The sequence below is a fragment of the Bos indicus genome, chromosome 7 (genome assembly GCF_029378745.1).
Source record: "Bos indicus isolate NIAB-ARS_2022 breed Sahiwal x Tharparkar chromosome 7, NIAB-ARS_B.indTharparkar_mat_pri_1.0, whole genome shotgun sequence".
NCBI classification, from domain to species: domain Eukaryota; kingdom Metazoa; phylum Chordata; class Mammalia; order Artiodactyla; family Bovidae; genus Bos; species Bos indicus.
The window spans coordinates 14,060,133-14,079,433 of NC_091766.1; the positions used below are offsets into that span (position 1 = coordinate 14,060,133).

General features: G+C 40.7%; 1 long non-coding RNA gene across 1 annotated transcript; it reads right to left on the minus strand.

The window, feature by feature from the left end:
* Nucleotides 1-9,740: 9,740 nt before the first annotated feature.
* On the minus strand, nucleotides 9,741-18,504 carry LOC109561566 (uncharacterized). Its single transcript, XR_002181068.2, has 3 exons — nucleotides 18,308-18,504; nucleotides 11,571-11,664; nucleotides 9,741-10,237 (listed from the first exon to the last, which is right to left on the minus strand). It is a non-coding gene; the product is annotated as an uncharacterized lncRNA (long non-coding RNA).
* Nucleotides 18,505-19,301: the final 797 nt, after the last annotated feature.

Genomic DNA, 19,301 nt, shown 5'->3' on the forward strand with positions numbered 1-19,301 from the left:
GCACTGACTGTCAGTGATGTCTGTCCACTACTGTCCTTGCATGACCCATTGGATTTGACCCACTCTCTGGTACCTGCCTGTGAACAGGGAATTCCTGTTTTTGTATGACTGAGGCAGCTGTACTTGTGAGACTGCTGACCTCCCCCAGCAGGCTGCCTACAGAAGTGACCCTGCATGTGAGTATTTTAAAATACTGTTTTGTGGGACTTCCCTGGTGGTCCAGTGGTTAAGAATCCAGCTTGCAATGCAGGAGATTCAGGAGACCCAGATCCATTCTCTGGGTGGGAAACAAGCATCTCACATGCAGTGGGGCAACTAAGCTATTGCACCACAAATGGAGAAAAGCCCCTTACAACCTTGAAGTCCCAGTGCATCACACACAAAGAATAATGTTTTGTGTGAGATGTTTTGTTCAGTGCACTAAGTCTTGAAATAACCAGCTAACCAGTTTCTTTATATTCTCTTTTTTCATATGCTACATTTCTCCATTTACAATCTGACTTAGTAGTTTTTTAAAAAACTAACATTTTCTAAGAATCTGAGTTTTGGTTTACTTAATTCATTTAAAATACCCATTTTAAATAAACAGCTAAAGGTCAGTTTTCATTCCAATCCCAAAGAAAGAAAATGTCAAAGAATGCTCAAACTACCTCACAATTGGACTCATCTCCCACACTAGCAAAGTAATGCGCAAAATTCTCCAAGCCAGGCTTCAGCAATATGTGAACTGTGAACTTCCAGATGTTCAAGCTGGTTTTAGAAAAGGCAGAGGAACCAGAGATCAAATTGCCAACATCCGCTGGATCATGGAAAAAGCAAGAGAGTTCCAGAAAAAACATCTATTTCTGCTTTATTGACTATGCCAAAGCCTTTGACTGTGTGGATCACAATAAACTGTGGAAAATTCTGAAAGAGATGGGAATACCAGACCACCTGACTTGCCTCTTGAGAAACCTATATGCAGGTCAGGAAGCAACAGTTAGAACTGGACATGGAGCAACAGACTGGTTCCAAATAGGAAAAGGAGTACGTCAAGGCTGTATATTGTCACCCTGCTTATTTAACTTCTATGCAGAGTACATCATGAGAAACGCTGGGCTGGAAGAAGCACAAGCTGGAATCAAGATTGCCGGGAGAAATATCAATAACCTCAGATATGCAAATGACACCACCCTTATGGCAGAAAGTGAAGAGGAACTAAAAAGCCTGTTGATGAAAGTGAAAGAGGAGAGTGAAAAAGTTGGCTTAAAGCTCAACATTCAGAAAACTAAGGTCGTGGGATCTGGTCCCATCACTTCATGGGAAATAGACAGGGAAACAGTGGAAACACTGTCAGACTTTATTTTGGGGGCCTCCAAAATCACTGCAGATGGTGATTGCAGCCATGAAATTAAAAGACACTTACTCCGTGGAAGGAAAGTTATGACCAACCTAGATAGCATATTGAAAAGCAGAGATATTTTGCCAAGAAAGGTCCATCTATTCAAGGCTATGGTTTTTCCAGTGGTCATGTATGGATGTGAGAGTTGGACTGTAAAGAAAGCTGAATGCCAAAGAATCGATGGCTTTTGAACTGTGGTGTTGGAGAAGACGAGAGTCCCTTGGACTGCAAGGAGATCCAACCAGTCCATTCTAAAGATCAGTCCTGGGTGTTCATTGGAAGGACTGATGTTGAAGCTGAAACTCCAATGCTTTGGCCACCTCATGCAAAGAGCTGACTCATTTGAAAAAACCTGATGCTGGGAGGGATTGGGGGCAGGAGGAGAAGGGGACAACAGAGGATGAGATGGCTGGATGGCATCACCGACTCGATGGACATGAGTTGGTGATGGACCAACTGAACTGAACTGAACTGAAAAAACCTCTAGCACTTTAGGGTCCTCTGCAGTGATATTTTATACAGCTGAGTCTCTAAGAGCACTGCCAATCAAGCTGGTTTTAAAACTTTTTTCCCCAGATGTGATATTTCTGGAGGATCCATTAAATACTACTGTTAGTAATTCTCTACTCACAATTTTCTACTATTGTAAGATGTACATTATGTAAAATTTACTGTGTTAACTATTGTTCAGTTCAGATCAGTTCAGTCGCTGAGTCGTGTCCGACTCTTTGTGACCCCATGAATTGCAGCACGCCAGGCCTCCCTGTCCATCACCAGCTCCTGGAGTTTACCCAAACTCATGTCCATCGAGTCAGTGCTCCCATCCAGCCATCTCATCCTCTGTCGTCCCCTTCTCCTCCTGCCCCCAATCCCTCCCAGCATCAGGGTCTTTACCAACGAGTCAGAGTCAACTCTTCGCATGAGGTGGCCAAAGTACTGGAGTTTCAGCTTTAGCATCAGTCCTTCCAAAGAACACCCAGGACTGATGTTTAGAATGGACTGGTTGGATGTCCTTGCAGTCCAAGGGACTCTCATGAGTCTGCTCCAACACCACAGTTCAAAAACATCAATTCTTCGGCACTCAGCTTTCTTCACAGTCCAACTCTCACATCCATACATGACCACTGGAAAAATCATAGCCTTGACTAGACGGACCTTTGTTGGCAAGGTAATGTCTCTGCTTTTGAATATGCTACCTAACTGGTCATAACTTTCCTTCCAAGGGGTAAGTGTCTTTTAATTTCATGTCTGCAGTCACCATCCGCAGTGATTCTGGAGCCCCAAAAAAGTCTGACACTTTCCACTGTTTCCCCATCTATTTCCCATGAAGTGATGGGACCAGATCCCATGATCTTAGTTTTCTGAATGTTGAGCTTTAAGCCAACTTTTTCACTCTCCTCTTTCACTTTCATCAACAGGCTTTTTAGTTCCTCTTCACTTTCTGCCATAAGGGTGGTGTCATTTGCATATCTGAGGTTATTGATATTTCTCCCGGCAATCTTGATTCCAGCTTGTGCTTCTTCCAGCCCAGCATTTCTCATGATGTACTCTGCGTAGAAGTTAAATAAGCAGGGTGACAATATACAGCCTTGACGTACTCCTTTTCCTATTTGGAACCAGTCTGTTGTTCCATGTCCAGTTCTAACTGTTGCTTCCTGACCTGCATATAGGTTTCTCAAGAGGCAGGTCAGATGGTCTGGTATTCCAAGTATGCAGTTATGTCGAGTTGCATTAAGTATACATTTTTGGGTAGGTGTGGCTGCTATGAGGCTAGTGGAATGTTGGCTTCCCAACTAGGGATTAAACCTGGGCCCTGGGAATGAGAACACAGAGTACTTACCACTGGACTACCAGGGAATTCCCAAGTATATTCTTATTGTTATGCAACAATTGCCACTATCCATCTCATGTTTTTCGTCATCCCAAATTGCTACTTGATACTTATTAAATAGTAACTTCTTCTTGTCCCTTAGTCTATTTCTGGTAACCACTGTTATACTTTCTATTTTGGTCTTTATGAAATAAATTCCTCTAGTTAAGTTATGGAGTTGGAACTATATATTAGACTTGGCCCCTTTGAACACCATGAATTGGAAATGCACAGGGATGATATTCATAGGGACTTGGGGAAAAGTACAAATTGGAGTTTTGACCTATGGAGAGTCCTTCAGTTGGACATAAAGCCACCAGGGAAGCTGTCTATAGCACTAGAGCATTTTAAATTTATGTTTCTGTTTTCTGTGTTTGCCTCTACATGGATGTTTATTACATGCCACAGGGGACTGTGTAATTACATCAAACAATGTTAAGAGTGATTTTGCAATATCTAGGTATCCTTTAATAACCATGAGAAGATATCCAACAGGAATTTACTATATGTCTCAGGAAACTCAAACAAGGTCTCTATATCATCCTAGAGGGGTGGGATGAGGGAGATGGGAGAGAGGTTCAAAAGGGAGGGGATATACACCTATGGCTGATTCATGTTGAGGTTTGACAGAAAACAGCAAAGTTCTGTAAAGCAATTATCCTTCGATTAAAAAATAAATTAAAAAAATATTCGTGAGAAGAAATGCAGTATGTGTTAGTCACAAGTCACTGGGTTCCTCTGTGCAAGGTTCTATGCCATTGGTAATCAAAAGATACAGAAAATGCCCATGATGTGCAGAAACTCTCAAAAGGAGATCCTAATGAGACAATGTAGACTTTAAAGCATTTCTACATACAGGATTAATTGGATAAAACATTCCAGTCCTTCAAAATAGGAAAGGTTAGATGTGTCTCCACTTAATATTTCTATAAACCATATGAAGGAATGTTTGACAGAAATAAAAGAGATAGTACATTGTTCCATAGGGGGACTTAATCATCTTTCTCTCCATAATGTTTCTCTAAGCAATAGGGGATAATCAGGACATTCATGACAATGAGTAAGGGTTTAATACATGTGTACTGAATAGTGTCTTTAGTAACTTAAAAGTGCTTGTCTGGGGATAGAGGTGAGGGGATGCACTAGAACAGACAGTTGGTTTCGGGGGAAGATTACGTTCTGTATCTTTTTGTAGCTGGTGTTTACTCAAGTATGTTCAGTTTTCAAAACTCGTTGCCTGAATTCTTAAATGAGCATTTCATTGTACATGAAATATATCTCAACAACAAAAAGTAAAAATCCTATGCAGTCAGCAGGAAAATAAACAGATGTCTGACCTTGTTCAGTACAAGGTTTCCCAGTTTGAGGAATGTGATATTAAACGGAATCTCTACTGGGAAACAGATAGCTGTTTGTGTGTGTCTGTGTGTGACTTCACAGTTAACAAATGACACACAAAATCTTTCCAAAAGAATGCAGATCCTAATGCCAGACTCACAAACTTGATGTATGTTGTTTCAGGCTTCATACTTCTCATCTATGGTGTTATCATGATGGTGGGTTTGGTTCACACATAAGAACTGTGGAACTTTCCACCTTTGTCATTCTAATACCATTGGAGATGACCATTTTAGACTGCTCTTTGGTTTTTTATTTTGTTGAAGACTGAATTCCTAGTGGTGGTTCTCTGAGAAGACACACATCTATGGAGACCCATACAATACACAGATTTTGGAACAAGTCTGACTTGCCACTTCCCATCTACAAAGGTGAGTGGGAGAGGGCAGACCTATTTCAATTGAATGTTCTCAACCAAAACATTCTTGAAGTTGCCCAGTAGTTAAAATGTATTCAAAAGGTTTTGGGTGGAGGTGGGGGATCATAACATTGTTTTTCTAATATTTTTTGGTAAAAAGGTATATTTATTTTCCTTTTCTGCCATTATTTGCCCCAGACTACTTTGCCATTGTGCATGTGTCTGTAGTACATTCTCTTTTTTTTCTTGCCTGCTTCACTTTTCCCATAACACTTTTGAACTGTTATATTTATCATTAGTTTATTATCTACCTCCTATATCCCTAATAGATCATTTGGACTTTGTATTTTTTTTTTTTGCTTTTAATTTTTTATTGAAATAAAATACTACATACAGAAAGTACATACGAGTGTTTACCTCCATACATTTTCACTGTGGAACAGCCTCATGTGACCAGCATACTGACCAAAACAAAGAATGTTACTACCACCCCCATTGTCCCCTACTGTACCCTTTCACACACTCACCTCCCAGAGTTAGAACTTGCCTGACCTCTAATAGGACAGAATGAATTTTATGTCTTTGGTGATTGACATTGATGGAATGTTACAGTGTCACTTTTTTTATTTAAATAAACTTCTAATTTTTGAAACAGTTCAGATTTTCCCAAGAAAATAAACAATACAGAAAGTTCCAGTGTACACCACACCAAGTTTTTTCTGTGGGCACAAGGGAGCTTTCTAGGGTAATAGAAATGTTCAAAACTAGATTGTATTAAAGGTTGTATAACTATAAATTTACCAAAACCATTGATTTTATGCTTTCAGTGGCTGAATTTCATGATATATAAATGATCCTTCAATAAACCTGTTAAATATACTTTTAAAAAATTTTTCTGGACTGTCTCCAGGTGAATTTAAAAGTGTTACCTTTGTATTCAGCATGCCTTATTACAGAGCAATATTATTATGGTTATTACTGTGTATTGCAAATAGATGGGGGGGAAATGGAAACAGTGACAGACTTTATTTTCTTGGGCTCCAAAATCACTGCAAATGATCACTGCATCCATGAAATTAAAATTGCTTGCTCCTTGGTAGAAAAACTATGACAAAACTAGACAGCATATTAAAAGGCAGAGACATCACTTTGCTGACCAAGGTCCATCTAGTCAAAGCTGTGGTTTTTCTAGTAGTTGTGTGGATGTGAGTTGGACCATAAAAAAGGCTGAGCCCCAAAGAATTGATGCTTTTGAACTGTGGTCCTGGAGAAAACTCCTGAGAGTCCCTTGGACAGCAAGATCAAACCAGTCAATCCTAAAGGAAATCAACCCTGAATGTTCATTGGAAGGACTGATAATGAAGCTCCAATACTTTGACAATCTGATGAGAAGAGACTCTGATGCTGGGAAGAGGAGAAGGGAGCCAACAGGATGAGATGGTTAAATAGCATCATCAACTCAATAAACATGAGTTTGAGCAAACTCTGGGAGATAGTGAAGGACAGGGAAGACTGGTGTGCTACAGTCCATGGGATCACAAATAATTGGACATGACTGAACATAAAAAAATAAGAACAGTCTTGAAGTGTGAAGCTAATTATCAGTATTGTGTGATTTTCATTCCTATTCTTTTATAGAAAAACACAACAAATTAAGGAGACAAATATCAACATTTGAGAGGATAATTGTGGGGAAAACAATGCCACATTTGATATAAGTGCTTCAAATCTAATGTTGGAAATCACTGGAATGGCTCTAAGAAAGCTGGCCCAGGATAGAAATGTGTGGTCTGCAAATAGGAAAGAAAAGAAGGAATTTCTGATGAGGGTGTTAAGGAGAAACTGATACAACAAATAAATGTCTAGAGCTTTGAGAATAGAAGAAACAAAGCATGTCTTTTAGGGTCAAAAAAGGACAAAAATGTTTAACTTCACAATGTGTCTTTGAGCCTCGTGATGTCCATTTAGTTCTGAGGCCAGTGACCCATCATAGACAAGGAGCTCTGCTGAGGGACCTTCCCAGAGCCCCCTTCACATCCCTGTTCCTCACACTGTAGATGAAGGGATTCACCATAAGGGTGACCACAGTGTACGTCACAAAAGCAATAGAGCTTCTCTGGGAAGAATGGGTCATATCAGAACTGAAATAGACCCCAAGGCTTGTCCCATAGTACAAGGTGACCATAGAGAGGTGAGACCCATGGGTGGAAAAAGCTTTATGTTTTCATGCTGCAGAGGACATTCTCATTAAAGAGGAGATGATTTGGGAGTAAGAGGATTCCAGTTAGGGGAAACACACCCAGCAGGGCAGTGACCACATACAAGCAGATGTTATTGATGAAAGTGTCAGAGCAAGCCACCTTGATAATCTGAGCCAGTTCACAGAAGAAATGTGGAATTCAGTGTCAGTACAGAATGTCAGTTGCCTCAACAGAATATGAATCAGAGCAACCAGAAAATGATGAACCAACACATCAGAAGAACCAGGAGGCAACACACACATGGGTTCATGATGACCATGTAGTGCAGGGGTTGGCAGATGGCCACAAACCAACCATAGGCCATTCTGGTCAGGAGAAGACCATCCATTCCTGCAAAAATCATTTTAAAAAATAAACCTGAGTGAAACATCCTGTGTAGGAGATGTCTTTGTTCTGTGACTGAATGTCACAAGCATCTTGGGGACAGTGGTGGAGACATAGCAAATTATCAACAAAGGACTGGTGGGAGAGGAAGAAGTACATGAGGGTGTGGAGGTGGGAGTCAGAGCTGATGGCCAGGATGATGAGCAGGTTCCCAAGCATGGTGACCAGGTACATGGACAGTAACACTCCAAAGAGGAGGGGCTGCAGTTTAGGATGATCTGAGAGGTCCAGGAGGAGAAACTGATTCTCCCATATGGTTTCCTGCTCCCATGTAGCTGTGTGTCTGCTGGGGAACAAGACAAATGGAAGTTTCACCTAATAGCCAAGTGCCAACTCAGCTAGTTATCGGTTATGATTCCACCTTCTGGTTGATATCCTTTACACTCTATTAGTCCTTCTTGTGATAGTGATTCACTCAGTCAAATGGTAGGACCATTTGCATTTAAAATGTTTTTTCAGCTAAAATATTTAGCTGAAAATTTTTTTATCTCCTATCACAAGTTCTAATTCTTTTGTTGTTGTTTTTATTAAAGTATAGTTGATTTATAATGTTAATATCTGCTGTATAGCAAAGTGAATAAGTGAATTATACATATATATTCTTTTTCATATTCTTTTCCATTGTAATTTAAGTGATTTATCTCAGGATATTAATTTTAGTTTCCTGTGCTATACAGCAGGAACTTGTTTATTCACTGGTTCTAATTCTATATGAAGCTATAGACATGAACTGATTTTTATAGTATGACAGTTGCAAAATGACTAAAGACATTTAATATTGCTAAATGATAATCTTTTTAAAACTCTATAGCTCTTTCATTCAAATAGTTTAATAATAGTTTTTAGGACATGGTATCCCAACTCAGACAAAATTAATTCTATGACTTGATCCTCCCTGTTATTGTGACAGTTAATGCTTAATTTAAATTGCCTTTCTTTTTTTTTTTTTAATTTATAAAGGTATGGTTACTCAGGACTTCCTGCTAGTACAGTGGATAGAATCTATCTGCCAATACAGTGGACATGGGTTCAATCCCTGGTCCAGAAGATTCTGATGCCATGAGGCAACTAAGCCCATGTGCCGCAACTACTGAGTCTGTGTGCCACAACTACTGAAACCCACGCACCTAGAGCCTGCGCTCTGCAATGAGAGAAGCCACCAGAATGAGAAGCCTATGCACCACAAAAAAGAGTAGTCCCTGCTCACCGCAACTAGAGAAAGCACTACGGGAAGCCACAAGGTCCAGTTCAACCAAAAAAAAAAAATGGTTATTACCTTCTTTGTGAGAATTAAAAAGACCCTTGTGGCAGAGGAGGATCCCAGGAAGTGATGGCTGCTATTATTACTATTACTTTTATGACAGTTATTAATATTTTTGATACATAACTTTTCAAATTATAGAGATGTCATTCAGATAATGGGATCTTGAGTGAGAGTTCCTTGAATAGAATTTTGCTTCACCAACTTAAGGTCTGTGTGACCTTGACAAAGTTTCTTAACCTGTCTTAGCTGTAAATACCTCACCCCTACAACAGGAATAATAAATATCCCCTACATTGTAAGACTGATGAGTTAATTAAATGAGATGATGCATGTAATTTTCCTAGCATGGTTCTTGTGACAAATAGCAGGCATTTGATAAATGTCAGTGTCTAACAATATGTCTTGCATGAGTATCACTGATCATTATTCCCCTTAAACAGGGGCAGCCATCAAAGATCATTCTGTGGACTTCCCTGGTAGTTGAGATTTCACACTTCCAGTGCAGAGGGTTACCAAGATGGAAACTTGGCAGGGGAGCTAGATCCCATATGCCACAATTTAGAGTTGGAATGTCCCAACTAAAGATCCCAAATGCCACAGCTAATCTCACACACACACACACACACACACACACACACATTATATATATAATATACATAATATATATCACTATTTAGAAAATTTTAATGTAAAATGTTCCAAGCTTCTATAAAAAAGTCAAACAAGATGATGACCTAGCATGGTGATCGGTGTCAAACAGATTCGTGGCCTCCAAAGGAGATTTCATTCTGGGACCAAAAGACATAGGCTCAGTCACTCAGGGCTTTGTGTAGCAAAGTTTATTAAAGTAACAGTGATAGAGAAAGCTTCCAGCAAAGACACTGCAAAGGACAGAAGAGTGCCCACGTCATGAATTTTAGCAGGGTTTTATATACCTTTCAGCTGGCTGCTGAGAATAGATATAAAGACTACCTCAAGTTTGTAAAATTTCTACCAGACCCTTTCCCAAAGCATGCATCCTGAGATAACATTAGTACAGTGAGATAAGCCAGAAGGAACACATTCTGGGTGAGATATGGTGTTGCTTGAGAGGCAGGTTCCCAGGCAAAATAGATTGTTAAAATTATTAACATAGAACCTAAGAAAAGCATACTTATGAGCTCCTGATCTAAAGAAAGGTGAGATACATTACTGCACTATTAACACAAAGCTTAAGGGAGCCATGTCCCTCATGACTAAGGCAAAGGAATTTTAAAAGAATGCTCTCCTCTTCCTTCTCCTTGAGGGTAACTGCCTAAGCTTTAGCTCTCTCAAAGTCATCCTGAAAAAAAAAAAAAGACAAATTTAGGATGATTATAAATGTTTACAGTCTCCATGACAGAAAAAATGCTCAGTACTATTATACCTAGAGAATGCAAGTAACATTTTTTTAAATAAAGTGAGAATTTACTAAACAATAGTATACTCAGGAGGAAGAGTGGGCAGGGTCATGTGAACAGCTGCCGAGAATACAATTAAGAGAAAAAAAAATCATTGAGAGCAAATTTAGTCTGGCGAGGTGGATAGAAAAGACCACTCTGCAATAAGAATACTGAGCTCTGAGAAGAGGGACAGGTAATTGCTAATCAGAGGAAATAAGGGAAGGGCAAGCATTTTGGCCTGAGAGAACAGAATTCACAGTTGCCCTGGGATTGGTGAGCTTGGTAATGGACGGGATATGAGCATCCAGTGAGATGAGAACAGGGTGAGGGTGAGGAGGACAGAGCGTGAGGCCCACAAGTCAAGTATCCTGTACTGTTCTTGATGTGACTCTCATGTCGGTAATTTTATATTTATTTGTGGGTCAGAGGTCGTGACCATTTTTGCTCATTATTGTGTTTCCAGTGACCTACATGGTGCTAGTAGCACATATTAGGTGCTCGTAGCACATTTTAGGTGCTCAACACAGGCAAGTGTTAGATATGTAATAAAGACTGAGACCATTAAGTATCAACTGTAACACACACAAAGGACCCTCCAAGCCCACTATATGCCTGAATATAGACATAGAATAGTAAAATTAGAGTACACTCACACATATATTTTAAAAGAATAATATATCGTGAACAAGTAACTCTTACTCTAAAAAATGTAATTCTGCTTATTACTGGAATGTTTGCTATCATAATTTATCTAAAAAATAGGTCAGCGGAGAGCAATCATAACCATAATTACAGTCTAAAATGCATTTGAGGGAATGTAAGAGCCATTACTGTGGTTAGCAGCCAGGACAGAGCCTCTCACTAGATAAGGAAGCTAAGGATCATTTCTTAAGTCAGTAAAGAATATACATTTTAAGACTACAGCCAACTGGATATTCTACATTAAACACTAAATCTTTGTGTTTAATTCATGAAGAGGACAACGCAGTCTACTCCTTGATATTCTCTTAAACACTTAAAGAGAATGGTAAAATGAGCCAATGAAATGAGTACTGAATGTCAGTAATAATTACATTGTTTGTAGATGGTATTGTGGACACAGTGAGGTGGGTAAGGTGAAACATCAATATAGAGAACTAAAGTACCTGCTAACTATAGATTTCCCCTTCATAGACTAAATAACTATGGGACTGTCCCAGCCTCATTATTCTAGAGGTAAAGCCCAATACCCACCATCTCGCTTTGTTTCCTTCTCACTCCACCAGCCTTTACTGAACACCGTCTCTGATGCTTACCAGCGAAGCTTTCTTGTTATCTGCAGTCAGCCCTGCGGAAACCCATTTGGGTTTTCACCAAGGCTGGGGTCACAGAATTATAGCAAAGGGGAAACAGTGCATGTTGTTATCTCAAGGGCTATACTCTCCTCATTACCAAAGTTATGTGTGTAGGCAGCAGTGGGAGAAAAAGGTATGTTCTCCAAGGAGAAATTCTTTGACTTGACTTCAAAGTGACCAGGTGTCCCCTAAGGAATGTTTAATTCCTACAAGAACTAAAACATGGAGTCCTTTATTGATATTAGGGAGGGCTCCAGGTGGTGGTGCTACTGGTTAAGAAACCGCCTGCCAATGCAGGAGACATAAGAGATGCAGGTTCTATCCCTGGGTCTGGAAGATCCCCTGGAGTAGGAAATGGCAACCTGCTCCAGTATTCTTGCCTGAAAAATTCCATGGACAGAGGAGCCTGTCGGGCTACCATCCATGGGGTTGCAAAGAGTCAAACATGACTGAGCACAGCACATGCTAAGGGGCAGGGGCCACAATTAACCAGGTAGACTCAGCTGAAAAGAGTATTGAGGAGATACAATGTGACAAACAAATCATCTGTAAAGTTTATCAAGAAAGGGGAGGACAGAGATAAAACATAGAATAAACAGAGTATCTAAAATGGGAGGGTTAAAACTAAAATTTAAGGGAAGTTATGGGAATACATTTAAGTTCAAGAAGAATGATGGTATGTAGTGCAAGCCTTTAAATACACAGGCATGTCTGGGTACATACATACTTCACAGGATGCACCATACACTTCTAAACCAACAGATAGCATAATGTGCTGTATCTCCAGCTTATAGGATATGGATGCAGAAATCAAGGATGGGAAGCTGAAGTGAATCCTTGTAATATCACTCCTGGTAAGACATGTGAGGAGTCTGTGCTCCAGCTCTACATACGTATGGCCTTTGCAGCTCTGGATGCCTGGACACCAAAAATGTAACAGTTCTAGAGACATGACAAAAGTCCCATTGAACTTTTTTTTTTTTTTTTTGTCATGCTGCCTGGATTGCAGGGTCTGAGTTCACCACCAAGGACTGAATATGGGCCCGTGGCAATGAAAGTGCCAAGTCCTAATCTCTGGACCACCAGGGAATTCCTGCCACTGAACTTCAAGCTATGCTGAAAAGTGAAACTACTGGTCATTCAGTTATGTCTGACTCTTTACGACCCCATGGACTGCAGCCCGCCAGGCTCCTCTGTCCACTGTCCATGGGCTTCTCCAAGCAAAAATATTGGAGTAGGTTGCCATTTCCTCAGTCAGTGGCGGGAGCAGGAGCAACCTTAGGGCAAACACAGTGGTGGATATAGACGGTGGTCACTTATGCTCCCACAGCAAGAGATCTGAGTGGTGTAATCTCAGGTGAGGCTGCTTTCTTTAGTTGAGGGCAGTTATCATAGAGAAGGCTCAGGACTCTTGATCTCTATGCTTGAAAAATAAGACTTTAATTCTGAAGGGAGAAATGGGCAACACAGCACAGGATTCACTACAATGAATCCTATTAGCCATTTGGAGTGGATCTTCAACAACATGGACAGTGTTCCTGGAGAGCTTATTTGTGATTAATGGGGGTCAGGAGTTGGAAATGTCTTTTCTTGGGAAGTGAGGGACAAACCAAGAACAGAAGCATCCTAAGTAAGGCTCAGCCAAGCATGACTGTCTTTTTGGCCTGTTTCTTTATAAAAATCCAATTCTCTCTCCCTACTACTGCCAAGAAACAGACCAACACATGCCACTGCCAAGTAGATATTAGTGGGGTGTTTCACAGGCACATCCAACTTAACCTCTCCAAGAACAAACCTACATTTTTTTCTTCCTTCCTTCCTTTTCCTCAAACATGTTATATCAGAGTGAGTAACACCATAGACGACGTGAACAGATCCACACATGGAATTGTTCTAGATAGTTAAGTAATAACATATTAAAATATTTTTCCTAATTATTTTTTTTAGGATTTATCACAAAGTCTGGTTTTACCATTTATTTATGTATTATTTTATTTCCTTTCTCCCAGTAGAATATAATCTCAATGAAATTTGTGCCTTTATTTTGTTCCAAGTCTTATACCAGTACCTAGAAGATAATATTTAATAAATGTTTAAAGGCATGAGTCAATCAAACCATTGCTATTATTAGCATCAGAAAGAAACTGGTTTCATCTTTTGTGGGGAAAAAAAGGAAAAAATAGAAAAAAAAATGAACTTGGAAGCAGAGAAATGTTCCAATTTTTTTCTTTTCTAGTTTTTGCCAGATACTAAACATCGGAGAAGGGGACGACAGAGGATGAGATGGCTGGATGGCATCACCGACTCGATGGATGTGAGTTTGAGTGAACTCCGGGAGTTGGTGATGGACAGGGAGGCCTGGCGTGCTGCAATTCATGGGGTCACAAAGAGTCGGACATGACTGAGCGACTGAACTGAACTGAACTGAAACATCACCTACACAAATTGAACATTTTTAACTATCAAAAATTTGTATAATGGCTGCAGTTCATCTGTTAATCTCAGAATGTCTTGTTTTCCATATATCTTTTAATGACATGCAGCTGTTAGGTAATTTTTGTCTCTAAGGAAAAATTCCAAATCTAATAACAGTGTAAAGAAATATAAAGAGAAAAACACCGCAGTTAACATAGCATCAGGTTCCTCTTTTTCAGCATGTTTTTCATATGACTAACAATAATATTACACTTATTTAATAATATTACACTTATTTGGGTACTATTATGGACTGAACTGTGTTCACTCAAAATTTTATGTTGATATCCTTATTCCCAGGGCCTCAGAATGTGACTGTATTTGGAGAAAGTGCCTTTCAAAAGGTAGTTAATTTTAACATGAAGTCACCAGGGTGAACCTTAATTCAATCGCCCTGGTGTTCTTATAAGAAGTGGAAGTCAGAACACACAGAGAGGCCAGGGAAACCTGCACTAAGGGAGGACCAGGTTCAGAATCGGCATGACGGTGGCCATCTGCAATCCAAGTGAAATGGAGCAGGACGTTATGGTCTGTGCTCCCCCCATGTCCTCAGCCTACCTTTTGTCTGTGGAACAACTTTAGCCAAAGAATAAGCTTAATCAGAGAAATGAAAAAATGCAGAAACAAAGGAAAACTGTCAAAGGAGGCCAAGTAATAATAGTTAATAGTCATATTAAGCAGAGTCAAGGACATTTAGTTCCTCCTCAAGGGCTATTATAGATGATACCCTGAGCAGTATCCTGTGAGGTATCTTGTAGATACTGAACTGCACATCAGGTGGAAGAAGTTAACTACCTGATGACCAGACTGTAGTCATGATATAAACTGTCACAGTTCCAAGAACTGCCATCAAGGAAATGGGAACAAACCGATCCTGCAACTGAAGATTAACTACTTAAACAAGATGAATCTGATTAGGACACCACATGACCAATTTCAAGGAGATTATCAGAGCTGACTGTACTATATCTGCATGTAGGCCCCTCCCTCTGTCTATAAAAGCTCTTGCCCACTGATTGTCAGTGCAGGAAGTCAGCCTTCTGCTAAGCATCTGCCCTCCCCCTGCCCCCCTGCTGGTTGCCAGCATCCAAAGTAAAGCAAACTTTCCTTTCCACCAATCTCACTTGTCTATTGGCTTTTGAGAGGTCAGCTGCTGGACCCCACAAGGAGACAGGCCTCAGAGGAAACCAACCCTGGTGGGACCTTGACATTGAACTTCCAGACTCTAGGATTGTTAGAAAATATATTTCCATTGTGTAAGTCACCCAGTCTAGCATTATTAGGATAAGGCAAGCACCATTTCAAAATCCTCTTGGTACAGCTGTTAGTTGAGCCATGTCTCCTGTAATTATTTCAGTGGAAGTTGTGACAACTTTTTTGCTCAGTCCCAGCTAGACACCTTGCCAGTCAGTCAGTTCAGTTGCTCAGTTACGTCCGACTCTTTGTGACTCCATGAACCGCAGCATGCCAGGCCTCCCTGTCCATCACCAACTCCCTGAGTCCACCCAAACCCATTTCCATCAAGTCAGTGATGCCATCCAACCATCTCATCCTCTGTCATCCCCTTCTCCTCCAGCCCTCAATCCCTCCCAGCATCAGGGAATTTTCAAATGAGTCAGCTCTTCGCATCAGGTAGCCAAAGTAGTGGAGTTTCAGCTTCAAAATCAGTCCTACCAATGAACACCCAGGACTGATCTCCGCACATACCAAACATCTCCTGCTTTCTGCCCTGAAACTTCTGATACCAAATTATGGGACATTTGAGGGAATCTGCTCTGTATTCAGAAGTGTGCAACTCAGACATAAAGGGATGCTAATCTCTCTAGGACCATCTCTGGCCCATAGAAAGCATGAGCTGAGGTCTTTTCATCTATTGAATGGAAAGTTCTGGGACACATATCATGTTGTACCTCAGGAAGGTTTGGTGGGATTTAGTAGCAGTCATCAATAAAAGCAGTCATTATTATTTTGATTCCTTAATTGATATGGTTTTCCTTCCTTCCCTAGTAGATAATAATAGGAAATATATACAACAAATACATACATATTTGTTCTGTTTCTCTGGATAACCCTAACAACAAGGCCCAAGAGAAATGAAAATATGTTTGAATATATATGGGTTTTCATAGCACCATTATTCATAATATGCACAAAGTGGAAACAATCCAAATATTCATCAATTTATAAGTAAATAAAACAATATATTCACTGCTGCTGCTGCTAAGTCGCTTCAGTCGTGTCCGACTCTGTGCGACCCCATAGACGGCAGCCCACCAGGCTCCCCTGTCCCTGGGATTCTCCAGGCAAGAACACTGGAGTGGGTTGCCATTTCCTTCTCCAATGCATGAAAGTGAAAAGTGAAAGTGAAGTCGCTCAATTTTGCCAACTCTTAGCGACCCCATGGGCTGCAGCCCACCAGGCGCCTCCATCCACGGGATTTTCCAGGCAAGAGTACTGGAGTGGGGTGCCATTACCTTCTCCAATATTCATACTATGGAATATCATTCTGAAATACAAAGAAATTATATATGCTACAACACGTATGAATCTTGAAAAAATTACTGATGAAAGGTTTCATGATCTTATTTACATGAAATGTCTAGAAAAGGTAAATGGATAGAGACAGAAGGTGGAATCATGGCAGCATGGATGTTAAGTGTCTAGGAATATGGGGGTGTAACAATCAAAAGGTACTTTATAATGGAACCAAAATTCCATTATATTTTTACAACTAGGTTTTAAAATAACATAAATCTGTTGTTATCAAAGAGTCTGATACAGGTACAAGTAAATAGTACTGACACAGAAGAGTCTAAAACCTGAATTAAGTATATACAGGAATTTATTGAATAAAGGTGGAATTTCAAATTAGTATGTCAAGGATCCTCTCTCTGGAGGAAAAAACATAATTGTATCCACTACCCCATGTGTGTGTGTGTGTGTGTGTGTATGTGTGTTAGTTACTCAGTTGTGTCTGACTCTGTGACCCCATGGACTGCAACCCGCCAGGGTCCTCTGTCCATGGAATTCTCCAGACAAGAATACTGCAGTGGGTTGCCATTTCCTTCTCCAATGCGAATATTAGTAGTAGTTAGTCACTAAGCCATGTCTGACTCTTGCGACCCCACAGACTGTAGCCTGCCAGGTTCCTCTGTCCATGGGATTCTCCAGGGAAGAACAGTGGAGTGGGTTGCCATTTCCTTCTCCACCACTACCCCATAACACATGCCAAAACACATTCTTTCACGATTAAAATGTCCGTAAAAATATAAATTTTAGAAGAAAATTAGAAAATCTGTATGTAACCTAGAGTTAGAAGAGAATTTTTAAGGAAGGCTAGGAGAAAACCCAGAGTTTTTTGGTTTTTTTTTTTTAAGAAGAGAGTCCTCTGGCTATGTAAAAAGTGAATTTCATTTGCAATTGATGAAACATTAACATGGCAAAACAATTACCAGTTTAACAGACGCATAAAACACATTTGATAAGGCACATAAGCAATTTTCGTAAATGTGCTAACAAGTAGGATTTCAAAATACCTTTATAAACTCCTCTGCGGCCACCCACTAAAATACACAGAAAACATGATTAAGGAGAAAACAGAACTATTTCTGAATGAGTGAAGAAGGCCTGGTTATCAGAGCTGTTTCTCAGCTAGGAGGCCCTAGACGGTATGGTAAGATCGAAAAAATAAAAAATCGAAATACATACTTGAACACAATATATACAAAGGTTACAGGAAAATGTCACTACTTAGAATACTCAAAGGAGTCAATAATTTAAGTTTAGCACGGTGTCCTAACTTCATACAAAGAAGGCAAAAATAAACGTTAAATATGAGATTGATTGAATAGAGGAGATAGACCATATCTCGGGTTGACAGGTTTATCAATATAGGAGACTAAGGGCTCCAGGGAGCTGAGAACAGACAGGTACAAAAGCTTTCGAGTACCATCCATTTGGACGCCTCTCCCTTCTGACCCCTAAACTCGGGAGTGCGCCTCTTCTCGCCTCCCCATCACTTCCGGGCATGGGTCCCGCCCTCCACTCGGAGCTCCGCCCACGAGCCTAGTTTTAGCCTCGGAATCATCCACTGGGAGTGTTTCTGCTTCCAGCCCTGCCCCCCAACCCCCCACCCACTGAATCGACTGCAAGACCCCTCACCCGCAACGTTGGGAGAAACTGCAAGTTTTTTCTGCATTGGCTGAATTTGACTGACAGTCCCAATCTCAGAACTCCACCTCGTCACGGCCGAAGTAGGAAACGGAAGTGGCGTCACTGTCTGCGTCGGTTTTCCGTCCGGCGGCTTCGTGCTTCTAGGAGGGAGTGGTTTTGGTCGTCCTGTTTCAGCGTGTCCTTGGTGAGGCTCGCGTTCAGGAAGGGCTGTGGGATACAAGGAGCGCGTTAAAGGACAGGTTTGGTCCGAGTTTTCGAGAGGTCTCCTTGGGCAGGCCTGGCCCCTCTCTCTTACATCATTCGGGACCTAAGGCCCCGCTTTCATCCAGGTCGTAAGGGGAGTTTTCGGGGTGTTGTCATTCACTGTGCTTCCCTATTCGAAAGCCTTTGTGACTTTAGTTCTTGAGATCATGAATATCCACTGTTTGATTCCGGTTACTCAGGCCCCTGCACCTTCTGGTTATCTTGAAGTTAGTGATCCTGCCGTATTCCTCTAGAGTATGAAGATGTTCACTTGAAAATGAAAGAGTTGAGTTTATTCAGTGTTTTATCTGGGAACTGTTGCCCAGGAATCAGCCTCTGAGATAGCTGTGAGAAATTATTTTGAAGAGATGAGGTGGGATGTTAGTATATATGTGATTCGGGGGAAGGATATGGGTAATTTTCCACGAAAAATTAATCTAAGAAAGAGTTGGACCACTTTATTTGAGCCAGATTTGAGGATTCCAACCCTGGAAGAGCATCTCAGAAGGCTGTTGTGTGTGTATGTGTAACTGAATCTTCTTTGAGTACATCTAAAACGAACACTTCATTGTATTTCAAGTCATATCCGACTCTTGAGACTCCCATGGACTGTAGCCTGCCAGGATCCTCTGTCCATGGGGTTCTCCAAGCAAGAATACTGGCATGAGTAGCCACTCCCTTCTCCAGAGGATCTTCCTGGCTCAGGGATCTGCATTGCAGGCATATACCCATGTGAGCC